Source organism: Schistocerca serialis, chromosome 3 (genome assembly GCF_023864345.2).
Source record: "Schistocerca serialis cubense isolate TAMUIC-IGC-003099 chromosome 3, iqSchSeri2.2, whole genome shotgun sequence".
NCBI lineage: Eukaryota > Metazoa > Arthropoda > Insecta > Orthoptera > Acrididae > Schistocerca > Schistocerca serialis.
In genome coordinates this window covers 37,380,588-37,400,488 of record NC_064640.1, presented here as the reverse complement: position 1 = coordinate 37,400,488, position 19,901 = coordinate 37,380,588, and positions in this window count along the sequence as shown.

Below are 19,901 nucleotides of genomic sequence, written 5' to 3'. Positions count from 1 at the left end.
TTGTTCCCGGCAATGCGAAATCCTGCCCTCCATTGCTATAGGGGATATTACAAGAGCCATAGCGAATTTAATAGGGTGTCAGGTGGTGTTTGCGTCTATGTCCTCAACTCAGTGTGTAGTGAACAGCCAGCTGCTGTGGCGGAGTGGCTCTAGGCGCTTCATTCCGGAACCGAACTGCTGCTACGGTCGCAGGTTCCAACCCTGCCTTGGGCATGGATTTGTGTGATGTCCTTAGGTTAGTTAGGTTAAAGGTGTTCTAAGTTAGGGGACTGATGACCTCAGATTTTAAGTCCCATTGTGCTTGGAGCCGTTTGAATCATGTTTTGTAGTGAACTTCTATCCCTTCAAACTCCTCTTGAGGCTGTGGCTGTCAGGATAAAGACGACGCAGGAAATAACTGTCTGCAACATATATCTTCCTTCAGATGGTGCAATTCCTCCGAACGTCCTGGCTGCCCTGGTTGATCATCTCCCTAAACCTTTCCTACTTCTGGGTGATTTTAACGCCCATAACCTCTTGTGGGGTAGTACCATGCTTACTGGGCGCGGCAGAGGAGTCGAAAATTTATTGTCCCAACTCGACCTCTACCTATTAACTACTGGGGCCGCCACTCATTTCAGTGTGGCTTATGGTTGTTACTCGGCCATTGATTTATCAGTTTGCAGTCCAGGAATTCTCCCATCTATCCACTGGAGAGCACATGAAGACATCTGTGGTAGTTATCACTTCTCCATCTTTCTGTCACTCCATGGACGCTTACCCAGATGGGCTTCAGACAAGGCAGACTGGGATGCCTTCACCTCTGCTGTCACCGTTGAATCTCCGCCACATGGTGCCATCGATTTTTCGTTGGCCAGGTTACCACAACGGTCGTTTCTGCGGCGTAAAATTCGATTCCTCGTTCTCTAGGGTGCCACGGTGAGAGACGGTCCCGTGGTGATCGCTGGAAGTCACTGAGGCCATTAAAGAGCGTCGGCGAGCTCTACAGTGACATAAGCGGCACCCTTCCCTAGAATACCTCATAGCCTTTAAACGGCTCTGTGCTCGCTCTCGCCAGCTTATACAAAGACGGAAACGAGTGTGTTGGGAGAGGAAACGATTGCGATTCGCGCGCGGTCCCTTCTCTCCGAACTGGTGTTCTTCCCTTTACCACCTCTACTTGCGGTCCGTACACGTACGCCTCCATGGTGTACGCCTCGGCCGCAGCTCCGTCTGGATCTTTGGCATGGACCTAAGGACTCCGTTAACCCCGCCGCTCTCCGCTGTCACTTCCTCTGACGTGGTTTACACCGACAGCTCTATGGGTGATGGTCACGTAGGCTCTGTGTATGTTCATGGGGGACATATTGAACAGCACTCCTTACCATATGGCTGCAGTGTTTTCACTGCACAGATGACGGCCATATCTCGTACTCTTGAACACATCCGCTCATGCCCTGGCACGTCATTTCTCCTGTGTACTGACTCAGTGAGCAGCCTACAAGCTTTTGACCAGTGCTACCCTCGCCATCCTCTGGTAGCGTTCACCCAGGGGTCCATCTATGCCCTGGAACGGTCCCGTCGTACAGTGGTGTTTGTGTGGACCCGAGGACACGTCGGCATCCTAGGCAACGAACTTGCCGACAGGCTGGCCAAACAGGCGACACGGAAACCGCTTCTGGAGATCTACATCTACATCTACATGGATACTCTGCAAATCACATGTAACTGCCTGGCAGAGTGTTCATCGAACCACCTTCACAATTCTCTATTATTCCAATCTTGTATAGCGAGTGGAAAGGATGAACACCTTATCTTCCTGTACGAGCTCTGGTTTCCCTTATTTTATCGTGGTGATCGTTCCTCTCTGTGTAGGTCGGTGTCAACAAAATATTTTCGCATTCTTAGGAGAAATTTTGAGATTGGAATTTCGTGAGAAGATTCCGTCGCAACGAAAAATGCCTTTCTTTTAATGATTTCCATCCCAAATCCTATATAATTTCTGTGACACACACTCTCATATTTCGTGATAATACATGATGTCCTTGGTATCTCCGAAGCTGATCTGCGTTCTGTCTTACTCCGCAGGGTTTTCCTCCTTTGGAAGACGGGATAGCGTAACAGTATGCACAACAAGGTGCGTGTCATTAAGCAGTCTTCCATGTGGTCGTCTCGCAAGGAATCACTTGTCCTCTGCCGGCTCCGCATTGGCCATACACGGCTAACGCATGGTTACCTACTCCGTCGCGAGGACCCACCCCTGTGTCGCTGTGGCTCCCAAATGACCGTCGTCCACCTCTTGCTGGACAGCCCACTTTTAGCCTCTCTTCGGCGGACTTTTAACTTTCCCAGCTCCCTATCTTCTGTGTTGGGTGACGATGCCTCAGCAGCAGCTTTAGTTTTACTTTTTCTCCGTGAGAGTGGGTTTTATACTTCTATGTAGGTTTAAACGCATGTCCTTTGTCCCTCTGTGTCCTGCACCCTAGCGCTTTTAGGGTGAAGGTTTTAGTGTGTTGCAGAGTGGCTGGCTTTTCCTTTTTATTCTCGTGGTCGACCAGCCACTGTAATCTGCTTTCCTGTTTTACTCTCTTATGTTTCTAACATGTCTTTGTTGTTTTCTTGCCCTATTTTGTTCCTTTCAGTGTTCGTTGCCTTTCCTTCGTTCTTGTGGTTTTTCCTTTCCGTTGTGTGTTGTATGTGTCGTCCGTTTTATTCTCACACTTGTGGCATTGTTTTATTAGGAATAAGGGACCGATGACCTCGTAGTTTGGTCCCTTCCCCGCTCTTTCAAACCAACCAATCGACTTTACTTTATTAGTTGTTTTAAGCTGCTTCACTATGCCGAGGTTATCCACTTCTAAGGGACTTACGTTTTTAGCTGTTCTACTTTTGATTTGTGAAATATTAGCTTCGTCTTCTTTTGTGAAGGAATTTCGGAAAATTGTGTATGATAACACCGCATTAGTGGCTGTATAGTTGCTAATATTAGCATTGTTATCGCGCAGTAAAGGTACCGGTTGTATCTTGACGCTGATGTACTTAAGATACGGCCAGAACGTTTTTGGGTTTCCCTTCAGATCTCGAGATAAAGTTTCGTTGTGTAAGCTATTAAAAGCATCTAACTTTGAAATCCGGTCCAAATTTTGAAATTCAGTTGAGGAAACGTGTGAAGTTATCCACATGTGTACGAAAAGAAATCCGTTAAATTCCGGTAAGATTAAAAGCTACAAATATTTAAAGGTTGTCAATTAAACTAAATACCTGGGAATTACAGTTGAGAACAACTTGAATTAGAACGATTACATAGATAACGTTGTGGGGAAGGTAACCAAAGTCTGTGTTACTCTAACAGAACACTCAGAAAATACAACACGTCACCTAAACAGACTGCCTATACTATGCTTGTCCATCCTCTGCTAGAGTACTGCTGTGTGATGTGAAATCCCTATCAGGTAGGATTGATGGAGGATATGGGAAAGGTCCATAAACGGACAGATCGTCTTGTATTGCGTGGAATATGGGATAGAGTGTCACGGATATGACGGATATGATAAGCGATTTGTGGTGGCAGCTACTGTAACAAAGACGTTTTCGTTGCGGCGAGATCTTTCCACCATAGTTCAATCAATAACTTTCTCCTCTGAATGCGAAATTACTTTATTGTTATCAACCTACGTAGGGAGAAATGATTATCTTGATAAATAAGATGAGAGAAACGAAAGCTGGTACAGAAAGATTTAAGTTTCAGTTTTTCGAACGTGCTCATAGTGAATGTAACGGTGAGAGATTGTATGAACGTGTTTCGAAGAACCAAGTGGCCGGTACTTAAGCGTGAATTCAAGGTAGTTATAGAAAATAGATTTATCAATTTTCATATCATAAATAAATATGTGAAATCTTCATCTTCCGAGGAACAGAGAATTGCCTTTCATCGTTTTTGGCTATTGCACTGTATTCACAGCTCTGTTCGATGCGGAGTAGTGGTATTAATACAGCACGTTTTTTCTAATGGCGGGTCCACGACCACAGAAAATTCGGAATAACGAGAGGGGGAACGTTGTAGAGAGTAAAAGTATAGATTATGTGAGCCAACTTGTTGGCAGAGGTGCAAATGTTTCTTGTGGAGTTTACAACTCTCCGCCCGGCAGGAGCAGGAAGAGCCACATGCCTAGTAGCTAGCTTTTCTAGCATCTATAAGTATTATTTTGACCATACAGATTGTACAATTTGAATGTTACACAGAGAGTATTGATCCATAATTTCTGCTTATGGAGCGAAGCTGCGGAGTATGTCTATTGCGCTTCGTAATTATTGATTTTCCACATAGAGAAGATTATAGAATGTGAATGAACACGTAAGCGAACATTTAAATCTTCAGTATCATTTTACGTCACGTGATAGTAATATACATTGTCACTCCAGACGAAATTTAACAAACAGCACGATGCTAAGCATTAATATCAAAGAAGTGGTATATGTCGAAAAAATCCCAAAATAGATGCATTGATATAGGTTTGTAACTGCGCGCAAATAACTGATTTACATGCGCACAGCTTCACTCTGTGCAACAGGTAGATGCTTCAAACTCACGAGAAATAATCCAAACATCACGTTCCAGATTAATGGATTTGAGCATGGCGAGAATTATTTCATAATTCAGGAAAGTGTGAAGCCTTTAAATTTTCCCACGGTGAACTGAAATGATAATATTGTCACGTAGCAGAAGGTGTAATTAGATGAATGACGAACACAAACTTCACTTAACAAAGGTTTATTCAACACTTGCAAATACAAGAGCGCGGAGCGAACTGCCTCCGGCCAGAACACATACAGTATATATACGGCTACAGAACATTCCACTGCAATGATTCTTGACATTTGTACATACTTCTAGAATGTACTCGAACCGAATACAGAAATTAAAATTGTTCAGTCGGGGTGAATTTTGTACTCACGACCCTCCATGCAGCAGTTTAGTATCATAACCACTAAACCACAGTTCTACTTAGCTTCTTCTGCGACATGGGTCCCTCCATCAGAGAACAGCGTCTCGGTGTTACGTCCTCCTAGTCCGGGAATGAGTTATCGGTCCTGCAAACTCCGCCTCCTGATGACTGATTCTCGCCGTTTCGGTCATCTTCTTATATCATCTTTTACTGCTACGCTCTTCGTCACCTTTCCGGTTGTTGCCTGTCGCTGGAGCTACGAATTTACACTGGGTTGCAGGATCCTTATATGGCTTCATTCGAAGGACGTGGACCGTATCTCCGATCATTCGTCGTCTTGTGTCGGGGTCGACATCATGAACTTCATATTAATTTTAGACATCTGTCTCACAACCTTATAAAGTCCAAAGTAGCGCCTAAGGAACTTCTCAGAGCGACCAACCTTCCGAACAGGACTGAAGATCTAGACGAGGTCACCAGGCTGGTAGACAATAGGGCGATGGCTCGCGTCATACTTTCGGCGATCGTTTTCTTGAGCTTGCAGCGTGCGGAGTAGAGCTAACTGCCGAGCTTCCTAAGCTATGGTTAACACCTGGCCGATGTAGTCCGTTCACGTCATCAGGATATTACGGAAACACAGTGTCCTTCGTCGTAGTCGCCTCACTCCCATGCACCAGGAAAAATGGCGTAAATCCTATGGTGTCTTGTTTGGCGGTGTTGTAGGCAAACGTCACGAAAAGTAGCACCTCATCCCAGCTGCTCTCCTCAACATGACGAACATTGATAGCATGTCGGCCAAAGTCTTATTAAGGCGTTCAGTAAGCCCTCTAGTTTACGGATGGTAGGCAGTCGTCATGTGATGAGTAATGTTGCACAGACGGTTTATCTCTGTCACGAGATTCGGTTGAAAAACTTTTCCTCAATCCGTAATTAACGGCCTTGGGGCACCGTGTTTCAACGCAATGTCTTCCACGACGAACTTGGCTACCTCGGATGCCTCGGCTCTTTTCACGGCTTGTGTAATGGCATAGCGTGTCAGATAATCAGTGCAAACCATAATTCATCTATTGCCACTAGCAACGTTGGAAATCGTCCGAGGAGATAAATTCCAACACGCTGGAAAGGCGTTTCGGCTGGTGGTATTGGAATCAGTCGGCCAGGTGGTGTCTGAGGAACTGCCTTTCTCCTCTGCCACCCTCGACAGTGCTACACATAGTGACGGACACTCCTAAATAAACCTGGCCAGAAAAATCTCTTCCGGATTCTATCGTATGTCTTAATAAATCCTAAATGTCCGGCTTCAGGTGTGTCATGGATTTCTGTAGAACATCTGAGCGCATGTGTTTAGGTATCACTGATAGCCACCTCTTTCCAAATGGTTCAAATGGCTCTGAGCACTATGGGACTTAGCATCTGAGGTCATCAGTCCCCTAGAACTTAGAACTACTTAAACCTAACTAACCTAAGGGCATCACACACATCCACACCCGAGGTAGGATTCGAACCTGTGACCGTAGCAGTCGCGCGGTTCCGGACTGAGCGCGTAGAATCGCTAGACCACCGCGGCCGGCTCCTCTTTCCAAGCGGATCAAAGTTTTTCTTGCTAATTAATGCATTAGTTGCCTTAAATTGTCCTTTCACATCCTCTGACCGATCTAAAGCAAGCATGATTTGAGATATCTTGGCGTCCTTGTTCTACTCAGCAGACAGATCCTGGAGTGCAGCGAGACAGTCACTATCTTAATCAAAGTCTTAACGGTCTTGCACAGGGTTTCTTGAGAGACAGTCGGCACTTTGTGTCTTCTTCCACTTTTGTACACTATAGTAATGCCATATTCTTGAAGACGTAGTCCTACCTGGCGATTCGTCGTGCTGGATCCTTAAGACCTGTCAACGAACGAATTGAATGATGATCTGTAACAGCGGTGAATAGCCTTCCATAGAGGTACTGTTGAAATTTGCATATGGCCCAGATCACAGCAAGACATTCTCTTTCTGTAGTTGAGTCGTTTCTCTCGGCTTTTGTGAGTGTCCTAGAAGCATAGGCTATAACTTTCTCTTTACCATCCGAAATTTGCACCAGAACAGCACAGATCCCATATCCGCTGGCATCTGTGTAATTCTGTAGGTGCTCTCTCATCGTACAAACCAAGTACAGGGTCAGTCGTCAGAGCTTTTCGCAGCACATCGAAAGAGTCTTGTTGAACAGTACCCTAGATAAATTTAGCATCAGCTTTTAACAACTGTTGGAGTGCCCTGACTTTGATGCAAAAGTCTTTGATAAAACGACGGTAATAAGAACATAATCCTAGGAAAATCCTCGCATCTCTAATAATTTTAGGAATAGGATATTCCGTTGCAGATCTCATCTTTTCTAGGTCCGGCAGCACACTTTCGTTTGCTCCAAAGAGACACTTTCTCGGATTAAGTTTCAGTCTGCCTTGTTGGAGACACTTAAGAACGGCCCTCAGTCTCTTTATACATCTACATGACTACTCTGCAATTCACATTTAAGTGCTTGGCAGAGGGTTCATCGAACCACAATTACACTATCTCTCTACCATTTCATTCCCGAATAGCGCGCGGGAAAAACGAACACCCAAACGTTTCTGTTCGAGCTCTGATTTCTCTTAATTTATTTTGATGATCATTCCTACCTATGTAGGTTGGGCTCAACAAAATATTTCGGCATTCGGAAGAGAAAGTTGGTGACGGAAATTTCGTAAATAGATCTCGCCGCGACGAAAATCGTCTTTGCTTTAATGACTTCCATCCCAACTCGCATATCATATCTGCCACACTCTCTCCCCTATTACGTGATAATACAAAATCAGCTGCCCTTTTTTTGCACCCTTTCGATGTCCTCCGTCAATCCCACCTGGTAAGGATCCCACACCGCGCAGCAATATTCTAACAGAGGACGAATGAGTGTAGTGTAAGCTGTCTCTTTAGTGGGCTTGTTGCATCTTCTAAGTGTCCTGCCAATAAAACGCAACCTTTGGCTCGCCTTTCCTACAATGTTATCTATGTGGTCTTTCCAGCTGAAGTTGTTCGTAATTTTAACACCCAGGTACTTAGTTCAATTGACAACCTTGAGAATTGTACTATTTATCGAGTAATCGAATTCCAGCAGATTTCTTTTGGAACTCATGTGGATCACCTCACACGATTCGTTATTTAGCGTCAACTGCCACCTGCCACACCATACAGCAATCTTTTCTAAATCGCTTTGCAACTGATACTGGTCTTCGGATGGCCTTACTAGACGGTAAATTACAGCATCATCTGCGAACAACCTAAGAGAACTGCTCAGGTTGTCACCCAGGTCATTTATTTAGATCAGGAAAAGCAGAGGTCCCAGGACGCTTCCCTGGGGAACACCTGATGTCACTTCAGTTTTACTCGATGCTTTGCCGTCTATTACTACGAACTGCGACCTTCCTGACAGGAAATCACGAATCCAGTCGCACAACTGAGACGATACCCCATAGGCCCGCAGCCTGATTAGAAGTCGCTTTTGAGGAACGGTGTCAAAGGCTTTCCGCAAATCTAGACATACGGAATCAACTTGAGATCCCCTGTCGATAGCGCCCATTACTTCGTGCGAATAAAGAGCTAGCTGCGTTGCACAAGAACGATGTTTTCTGAAACCATGCTGATTACGTATCAATAGATCGTTCCCTTCGAGGTGATTCATAATGTTTGAATGTCCATCAAATGTCTCTGAGAACACTATAATGCCATCTAAATAACAAAGACACATTGTCCACTTCAGCTGCCTTAGAAGATTATCCATCATCCGTTCAATAGTTGCTGGTGCATTACAAAAACCAAACGGCGTTACCTTAAACTCATACAGGCCCTCAGGGTGATGACTGCAGTTTTCTCACGATGAGCCTCATATACCTCAATTTGACATTATCCAGTGGACATGTCCATGGTTGAGAAAAACTTAGCACCCTTCAGACTATCTAGTGTATCGTCAATTCGTGGAAGAGTGTATACGTCCTTTTTAGTTATCTTATTAAGCTTCCTTTAATCAACACAAATGCGCCAACTGCCATCTTTCTTCCTGACTTACTGACGAGGACTACTGGTGACGACCGCGGGCTGTGCGAAGGCTGGACGTCATTCTTCATTATTTTTTCTGCCTCGTCGCGAACTGCGTTCGACGTTCCGTTGGTAGCACACGGTATGCTCTCTGGCTTATTGGTTGATGGTCTCCAGTGCTAATCGGGTGCTTCACTTTCGATTTGCCAAGTTTGCTCTTCACCTGTGGATTGAACCATTCAGAGAACTCTTGAAGAATGGAAAGTAATTTCTGTTTTTCTTCAGTGAGATCTGGTGATAGTCGAGCTGGAAGATCTTGTCTCACAGTAGCAGCGCTAATTTCGCCCTAAGACTCGGCATGGGAGGTGTCTATGACGCTCACGTGTTTTTCAGTTACCGAGCGTTCTAAGGCGCTGCAGTCATGGACTATGCGGCTGGTCCCGGCGGAAGTTCGAGTCCTCACTCGGGCATGGGTGTCTGTGTTAGTCCTTAGGATAATTTAGGTTAAGTAGTATGTAAGCTTAGGGACAGATGACTTTAGCAGTTAAGTCCCATAAGATTTCACACACATTTGAACATTTGTTCTTCAATTAACGGCTCAGCGTTTGCTACGCACTTGCGTCTTGGAACGATCTGTGGCTACCGGCGACAGTTAACTATCCACAATTCACCGAATTCGTTCTTAAACGAGACGACACAGGCTGAGATGACCAAGTTATTCTTCAGTGGTGAGCTTCTCTTACATTCCACTACAAGATCCATGGGTTGATGCATGGCATGACAAGTGACAGTTACCTTTCTAGCGCTGACTGCAGGAATGATCACTTCATCCAGCACACATAGTCCTCACACACTCGGATGCGCATCTTCCTTTCCACAGTATCTGATCTCAGCTAGCATCATCTTGGAGCGATCACAATCTATAATTGCCTCAGAAGCTTTCAGAAAGTCCCATCCGAGAATCACGTCACGACTACACTCTTGCAAGGCGATGAATTCTAAGGGCTATGTATGTCCAGTTGTACCTACACGAATGGTACATCTTCCTGTAGGTTTTACATATTTCCCATGAGCCACCTTTAGCAGAGATATTTTGCTGTCGAAGAATACGGTTTTCAGCAACTCGCAATGGTACTTCTCCGAAATGATTGAATATGCTGCTCCAGAGTCCACAAGAGCTTGGGCTGGCCGGCTATCCATGAGAATATGAACATAGTTTCCTATCATTTTTGTAGTGATCGACGGCGGAGAATTTTTCTCTTCGGAATCCTCACTTCCAAGGAAAGTCGCACCCCTTAGTTAGTAGCACCCTACGTCGCCCTGCACCCACATCTTCTCGTTCATCTTCGTCGTCCCAGAGTTGGCGTCGGCTAAGATCTGTCTGCTGTCTTCTGGCGCGGGCGTCATCAAATATTCGCTGCCATTCTCGACGACAGCGCACTACATGTCCCAGTCATCCACAATGGAAACATACTGGTTGGTTATCCTGCGTCCTCCATACGTCAGTCTTCGTTGGTGCCGAAACAGGTTCCTGATGCTGTCGAAACCTCCTTCAGGAGTAGGTCTTGATACATATCCTCAGCAACACCATTCATGAGATGTGCAACCTTATCTTCATCCTTCATTCTAGGATCCACTATTTTACACAGCTCCAAGACGTCTTGAATGTAGTGTTGCGTGTCGCCAAAATATTTGCGCACTTCAGTCTGGAATACTTCCCAGCTTGTGAACTTCTCCTCGTTGTTCTCCTACCATTGCTTGGCAGTGCCCTCTAAGTAGAAAAATACGTTAGCCACACACGGTGTCATCCCATTTGTTAAATTTGGCTATACGCTCACATACCTTCAGCCACTTGTTTGGATCTTGGCAATCGTCACCAGAGGACCCGGAAGGATGTCTCATGTGGTGGCACACAGTTGCTGCCATCGTAATGTCCTCTTCTTCTTCTGTCTCCGATAGATTGCGATCTGTTGAATAGGGCTCGAGCTCGGGATTCTCGCCACGTAAACGGCGGCTCTGTCGGGGCCTGATAGGAGGCATTGTATCGTCGTTAATACGCGCTGTCACAAGTTGCAATACCCAGCGTCTCCATCAGAATGATGTCACGTAGGAGAAGGTGTAATTAGATGAATGACTAACTTCACTTAACGAAGGTCTATTCAACACTTGCACAAACAAGAGCGCGGAGCGAACTGCCTCCGGCCACAACACATATATATGGCTACAGAACCTTCCAGAGCAATGATTCTTGAGCGTTTTGGATACTTATAGAATGTACTCGAACCGAATATAGTAATTAAAATTGGACAGTCCCGGTGAGTATCGAACTCACGACCCTCGATGCAAAGGTCATAACCACTTCACCACGGTGCTTCTTCTTTTTTATTTTTAAAATCTCATTTTATTCCATATTGTTCGTTGACTGTGTTCGTAGCGGACTTCCAATGACACTCGTTCAGGTTATTCGTTGTTCAGTTCACTGAGTTTTCTTTATTACAGAGGGTAGCTAAACCCTCTGACCGAACACGTTGAGCTACCGTACCGGCGCGATACTCAGCGTGTAATACAATCTGCATTCAGCCAGTCAATTTTGGAAACCTGCGAGCTTCTATTTTACCACGCACTAGTACACTACCCCACTCCTAATCGCGAAGTAATCGGCACCAAACGATGCCAATATAACCCAACGACGTTACCCAAGCTTGACCACGGAAAGTAATTGAAGTGACCTCAGCAAATTCCTTATCCACTATAGAATCTCCACAAGACCACGGACTGCATGCTGGGACAGTCAGTTCTCTCGCTAAAAACAGAACGCAGTGCATAATTGCTCCACATCACAGCACAGGAAACAGAAAAGGTGAATACTCTTTCAAATTTGGTCACTCTCGTGGCTTGTAACCGACGCCAGCTTCCCGCTGGTCGAAAAGACAAACCGACCCACAAAGACACGAAATCGCTAAAGTGAACATGCGAAAAGGGTGCTCATAATGCTTATACAGATTAATCGAAAATGATCACAGCAGACAGTAGCGAAGTACTTCAAAGGTAACTATAGCAATAAGTTAAAAATTAAATGTAATTGGAAGAAACGAAAGCGCCAGATGAACAGCCAAGTATCATCGCTCCATCATTGATAAGGTGAAATATTTGTTATGTCTTCTGGAGGAGATCACTACAGAACATTAACAATTTGCACATCACATTGTATCAAACTTAAAGAACGACGAATTTTTTATAACAAGATTAATTACAATTAGTTTTAAAAGAAAAACGAACAGGGATAACTTTATGGCAGTGCATTTTAGATTAAGTTTACACAGTGGTACATAATGGTCTCCGAAAATCTAATCCGGGTCGCTTTTATACGTCACCATCGCTAGACAGTGTTTCTTTATACAAAACTATGCTATGTACATACCTTTTTTGCAAGTTGAATGTAGCATTGTTTGCACTGACATTCAGGTAAGTAATACGAGGGCAACGGTTAAATGCCACTACTAATAGTAAAATGATTCAAATCAAGCTGATAAACAATAGAAGAAATAATCCTTAAAGATCAGTCAGCTACATTTAATGGGTAAAGAATGACATTAAAGCACGACAATAAAAATATACGTTACTACGGTTTATGAATAGACTAAATTGTGAAACACGCATATAAGATACCTTTCATAGAACTCCTTAAATAGGATCTCAAGATTCATATCACTATCACTAACATGTTGTGTGGATGAGTTGTGTAGGTACGTTACACATAAAAATTAATGAAATTAGGTATTTAGCTCAAATACATTAACGAGAATAAACCCTCTTGTAGAATATGTTTCTGAAAAAAGTATCGGAAATTGGTATACATATTCCTTCTTACATAAGTATTAGGCAAGACTAGTGAGATACATTTCAACTGCCTATAAGATGTCAATCACCTATAAAAACTTTCAGAATAATCATACTTGTATTGATGAAGGAAGTTAATGACAAATTATGTATCCCATACAGTAACTGATTAATGTTCCAACAAGAGTACTGCAGCGTTCTGTGCTTGACCAGTTGTGGCTCGGCTGCTACAAAGGGGAACGATCCACTCGTGTTCGGCGCTAGATGACTTGGCTCAGTTACGGAGACGCTCCATGTCAGATGTTCAGACTGCAGTCATGCGAATAACTGGCTGGCATCTCACTTTGCCTCGCTGCACTGCACTGTTCAAAACCAAACGCCTCTTTCTCTCTCCATCTATTACTTACTTTCTTTCCATTTTTACCTTGGCTCTCTGTTTCCCTTTCAAAACAAAATCAATTTTTTCTATAAAACTTACATGTAACAGTTAACTTCACAGAACACATGGAAAATAATTTGATATTTCAGTGCAATCCTCGGAAACGAATAAACTGATCTCCTAACAGAAGATATATTCTGCCTGTCACTAACAGGAAACAATTTACAAATGAAATAAATACTGTTCTTGGAAGATAGAAAACGACTGTCTTTATAAATAAAACACATATTTGTTGCTTTACACACTTGTTTGTAACAGAAATAAATTTTTAGCTGTTGTAGATCACTAAAGTGTTCTGGATTTACTGGGCTGCAGTGATTTAATAACATCTCACGTTTGCTAAAGGACCGCTCTCTGGAGCAGGGCCTGGTAGATGCTTTCCGTTCCTGCTCCAACATTTGAAGATCCCATCATCACCGAGGTGCATTAAAATATAGACATCTATTTCGTCTACTGCGAGGGGTTTGTATTCTTCCGGTCCTTTCTGGCTAGCGATGACACTGAACTTGATTGCTCTGTTTAATAAACAAAATATTTTACGGTGATAAACTACTCGCATTATACGAATTACAATACCTGCGTTCCGTTATAAGACATTATGCACTAAATACACCAAACTATGACGTTAATGGCTGCATGAATTTTGCAGTATTTATTGTTCCGCGATTTTCTCAGCATCATTTAATAAGAAGCTACGTTCGTCGAATGTGTGGTGAAGTGCTCTCCTACAATGAGCAGCACAAGTAAGGCTTCTGTGCTTTTCCAAAACTTTTGTTATTTTGGCATCCATGCCGGAGACAAAACAAAATTATGCAGTACGTCCTGCGAAATATTTTGATTATTCATCTCCTCTTCTATATCTTTGATAATATTTTCTCCTATCGTATTAACTTCTGTGAATTTAATTATAAATAAAACATTATCCTCAAGAGACCTATACCTGCTGTAAGCATCACATAGTGGACTTTACCGTACGAATCAGTCCACATATTAACTGTAGTAGAACAGTTTCTTTACTGTTGTCGGTATTCCTATGTCAATATGGAGTTTCTTGCAACTGCATTTCTTTAAGTGAGTCGCTCCCGACTTGAAACACGGTACTGGAGATGTGTTTCTGCATGACGCGTACTCAGTACACTTTCCGTTTTCGTCCAAGACAGAGGTTTATTTCATACGTATTTAGACTCTCTCGTTCCTTCAGTGTGTACGCATTGGTTTCAGTTTTGCTTCTTATTAGTCCTGTTATGAATGTGGTCGCCCAACCTTTTTGGAGTCAAATGATGTCTGGCTTTCGGAAATGGTTTTTATGCTCGGCTGCAATAACTGGCGCGGGCAGCCTATAAAGTTAGGCTGCATACGGCTCATCTCGCATTTTGCGATCGCCCACCCTGTCATGCAGGATTCTACATTGCGAAACTGAATTAAGGAATAACGGCCTCCAATTGCGTCGCTTATGTGGAGTCCTGCCCACTCGTTTCGTATACTGTGCCTAAGGGATGCTGCGCTCTCAGAACGCTACACAACAATTCAAGCAAATAACATTAGTAGTTTTATTTCAATAAAGCAAATTGACAACACTTAACTTTGGATTTAGAACAAATGTCTGAAACGATGGGCGACGTGCAATATAAATCAGAGTTCTGTGCTATATGCAATGTTTAGGCAAGTCCGTCACAGAGTTTATAGATCACTACTAACTGTTGTCGTAGCACTCTTTGCTAGGCCCTGCTAATACACCGCGAATATTGTCCACTGATGTCCGGTCGAGGCTTGAAGGAGCAGAGCAGCGCTTATATTGATTTCGGTTAGATGCCACTCGTATCGTTGTGGCGTCCTGGTCAGCATGCTATTGGCCGACGTCGTTTTACCGCCTTCTCTGGTCTTGCGTTCCTTATTTTCGTTCCGGTGCTTGTGGTTACGCCAGAACAGCTTATGTTTGAAATTTCGCTCAAAGGTATTTTAACTTTTCTCTCTAATGGAGCAAAAACCTGACGACCTGCCACGTCATCCTCGGTCTCGGCGGCATGGTGTCCACACAAGCGAAAAAATGTACAGTTCAGATATTGATGTGAGATGTAAGGTGGGTTGATGATATGAAATTCTCACCAAATTACCACGATTCTACCGAGTGCCACCGTGGACGTGCCACACGATGACAAGGTCGTCACAGTCGCTTTTACCCACATTTCACCTCTTCTTTGATGGAGGGCAGAACCACGATATTTAGCATTCAAATCACACGGTTTTCTTATGGGTGGCCGAGGAAAACATATCGGAAATGCTCCCACTCAGAATCGACACGAAGAGACCCCAAGGGTTGGCATAAAGGGCTTCAATGAAACCACCACTTTCTCTGAGACGTTGAAATCCATGCGTTTTGCAATCGAAAACGACCGTTCAGAGAGCCAATGAGCAACAGGAAGATCTTTGTGGCAGGCTCTGACAGCCTCGGACGTTTCAACTCTTCTCTAGGAATATTACGGGGCTGCATCCCCACTGAGCCGGCCGGAGTGGCAGAGCGGTTGTAGGCGCTACAGTCTGGAACCGCGCGACCGCTATGGTCGCAAGTTCGAATGCTGCCTCGGGCATGGATGTGTGTGATGTCCTTAGGTTACTTACGCTTAAGTAGTTCTAAGTCTATGGGACTGATGACCTCAGATGTTACGTCCCATAGTGCTCAGAGCCATTTTTGCATCACCACTGAAAGTTATCGCCGTCCTTTGGCATGCAGCGAGACCGCAATTTTTCTCTCGTGTAAAGTTTGGAACAACACCTGAGAGGCGTGTGGAAAAGAACGTACTGTGTGGGAAGGAGATTTAGCAAAGGAGGGAAAAGGGGTGAAAAATATACAGAACACACCCTACCTATTCTTAAGTGGCGACATGGCACTTTCACAATGAATGATTTACACGCACAATAAGGTTTCCGTATGGTCACCCAGCCGTGGGAATTATAGGCAGCACAGAACTTTTAACAAGATTAATGAACAATAATTTTGGTTGGCGGGAAGACGAATTTGATTTAGCCAAGCGGGTGCATGTCTACGCGAAGGTGAAATTGTAGTCCTGGAGGACAATGACTAGCGAGACGGGATAGAAGAAATTTGTGATGTAGACGAAAATGCCAGGCTCATACTCGCCACCGGGAGATGCGGCAAGCCGTCTGCAGCACACCTGCATGCTGCCTTCATCTGCTATGACAACGCACCGACACATTGTAGCGGGTCTTCGACTGCGCCAATAGGAGCCCGATCACCGACCGATCAAATGTACTACTGCTCCGATTGCCGGTTACGTTCGTCTGATAGTAACCAAGATTTAAACACACTGGTCAAGACCCTGGGATGCTAGTAATTGGTAGTGGGTAGCAAGTATCATGTATGACGTTCTAATTTATTACTTCTTCGTTACTAACTCTTTTTGCAACACATTTCACATACAGTATTCACGGATAAAGAAAAATATCACTGCACGATAGTTCAGGAGATATGATCTCACAAACACTTTATTACTTCTTAAATGGTAACTCTATTCAAAACCTCTTTCGCAGACCGTTTCCACATATGCCGCTGAACGTATATGCAAAACAATATCATTGGGCGATACATAGGTGAGGATATAAGTCTTTTTAAGCATTGAGCTACGTCTAAACGAAACCACAGGGCGAAATTCGTTGGTAATACCACTGAAATATGTGTACAAATATGTGTTAGCTATGTTAAATGTATGTGAAATGTGCGTACACCGGTAGATCCCCCGATAATAAGCTCCTCCTCAACCCCTCGATCTATTTCAACCAAACTTGTTAGAAATATTACTTACCAGAAAAGAAATACTGTGGGGTTAAGAACCAAAAGCATCGTACTGGAGTGGGGTGGTAAAGAGGTGAGAGGAGGAGGAGGAGGAGGAGGAGGAGGAGGACGAGGAGGACAGAGCGAAGGAGAAGTAGAAGATGGACTAATAGAAGACTGGAATAAATACATATCCGGGCAATGCTGAGTAGTCAGTCCTACCACATAATTTACAAGTTCTGTACTCAAACAGAATATATGGTACTGCAATTCATTTTTATTTATTATGCAAATGCCGCATACAAGTGTTCTTTAAAATACTATGATTCCTTTGATTTAATGTGCAAATGCCGCACTCAAGTGCAGTTTAATAATATATCGTAAAAATTGCGTCTGAGGTGAAACAAGCGCCGTATCATTTGAGAGATACAGAGACGAGTGAGTGTGCCGGGACTTCCCGCATTGCACTGCTACTATCCCCACGTCATACGAGCCTGTGCACAGCTTACAGAGTATTCCACCATAATCTAAGAATGAAGTTAAAAATTAAAGTAGCTTTTCCAGATTGTCATTATATTCTTTAGTATATTAATGTTAAAACCATTAAATCTCGCCCGCATCTCGTGGTCGTGCGTTCTCGCTTCCCAAGCCCGGGTTCCCGGGTTCGATTCCCGGCGGGGTCAGGGATTTTCTCTGACTCGTGATGGCTGGGTGTTGTGTGCTGTCCTTAGGTTAGTTAGGTTTAAGTAGTTCTAAGTTCTAGGGGACTGATGACCATAGATGTTAAGTCTCATAGTGCTCAGAGCCAGAGCCATTAAATCTCAGAGTGATTAGGTAAATATATTTCGCTAAATACACTGTTTTAAGGAAAGAAACAAGTAGCGCTAAATAATAAAGCTAGAAAGCCAACAATTGTTCAGAATGTGCATACATATATGTCGGAGTGAACTGTTACAAGTCTCAACTTGATCGGAGCAATATTTGTCAAAATCTGCGTTTTTGCTAACAGTTGAAGACGTTAATTATTATACTCAGAAATATGATAATTGGTATGAAGCCTCAAATTTATATAAAAATATTAACTATGTGACTCAATTAAGCTACGTCTAATAGTTTTAATGTGATATACTAAAAACAAAATCTGGAACAAAAACGTCCTTATTTGTAATAGATTAAGTATCATTTACATTAATGATAGAAAGTTCTCATTACATCACTTTATTACATTCATTAAATAGTAAAGCTATAACAAGTTTCAAGACCTTAATGTAAATAACAATCAATACAAGGTCTCTTAAGGATGTAGTTCGAAGTCATGTTCTAGTGTTGGTTCCGTTTTAAAAATTCTAGCCGGCAAACTTCATATGCAGGCGAGCTAAAGCGTTTACCGTAACTAAAGCCAACCTTACTTCACTCATATAAGAATTACGAAGATCGTAAATTGATGAATAACGGTGTTATAAAATAATATTTGTCCGAGAAAGCGGCCACTTAGATGCTGCTACATGGACATACAGCAGATGACGGCACATGTTCTCTTCGGACGTCCATTGTGCCTATATACAAATATGGCCTGATAGGCAGTTACGACACACTTCGCACCCAGCTATGAATCGGCCCGCGTCAGTCAAACGCCGGCTAACGTGCTTCCTCGGATGGTGTCACTGCCAGGCTGTTACTAAATACACGTTTTCGGTAAAAGTAGAAAGCGAACTCAGGATGAGTGTACGCCGTCCTGTCTGTATGCCACCCGTAGTGTTAACCAAACTGCGTGGGAAGCGGTGACATTACTTCCATCTTTTGTGGCGAACAGTTATATTTAATTATTAGAAGTCAGGGCGAAATATCATTTAATGGGAACTTACCATAGAGGTCGCCTCTGAACTGTTCATAGTGCTGTTTATGATAGAGATATCGTTATTATTATTATTATTATTATTATTATTATTATGAGGAATAGTACATGTGTTGCATGTGAAATTTTATCAAATATATGAGTCAGAACTCAAAACATTCATTGATGATCATAGTTCCTGATCTCGTTAAGTAAGTAGAGAGTAGAAACATTCCTTTCAGTGACTATCAGAAGAATATGGACTTGCAGACTGGGAACTAAGGTTAGGATGTTCTCCATCGCTTTCTGGTTGACCGCAGAAAATAGTTTTGAGGCTCTTGTAGAAAGACAACGAACAAAATATATTCTTATTCTAGTACTAAGCCGCCGTCCCACAAGACCACTACATAAATAGACACCTAACATGTCTCAGGTTTTGTGATTAGCTGCCCAATACTCTTTATTTTGTTAACAGTTGCCCATATCTAGTTGCTTTGAGACATTCTTTTTCTAAATTATATAAACTTTTGTTCAATGTAAACGTACACTGATAAGCCAAAACATATGAAGACCGCCGTAATAGCGTTGCGGGTACGGGACGTAGTAACAAAAGTACACGGATGGGGGATCACCCTAACGAATATATAGCCTACAGATGGAGAAATCGACGGAGATAAGCGACTTTGACAAAGGACAGATTATCATTACGCAGAGCCTGTGAACGGTATCTAAAAAACGGCGTAGCTGGTCGAATGTTCAAGTGCTACTGTCGTGAGCATCTACGGAAAGAGGTAGGCGCTAAACGGTTCGACGTCCACGACTCATCACACAATGTGGGGTTCAGAGGCTTGTCTGCTCTGTGAAGTACGATGGATGGTGATACGTGGCATCACTGCCGAAAGAGCACAATGCTGATGCTCGCACAAGTGTTTTGAAGCACACTGTTCACAGTAGGTTATTGAACATGGAGCTCCGCAGCAGTCCACGCTTGTGTGTTTACGTGTTGACCAAACAACATCGTCT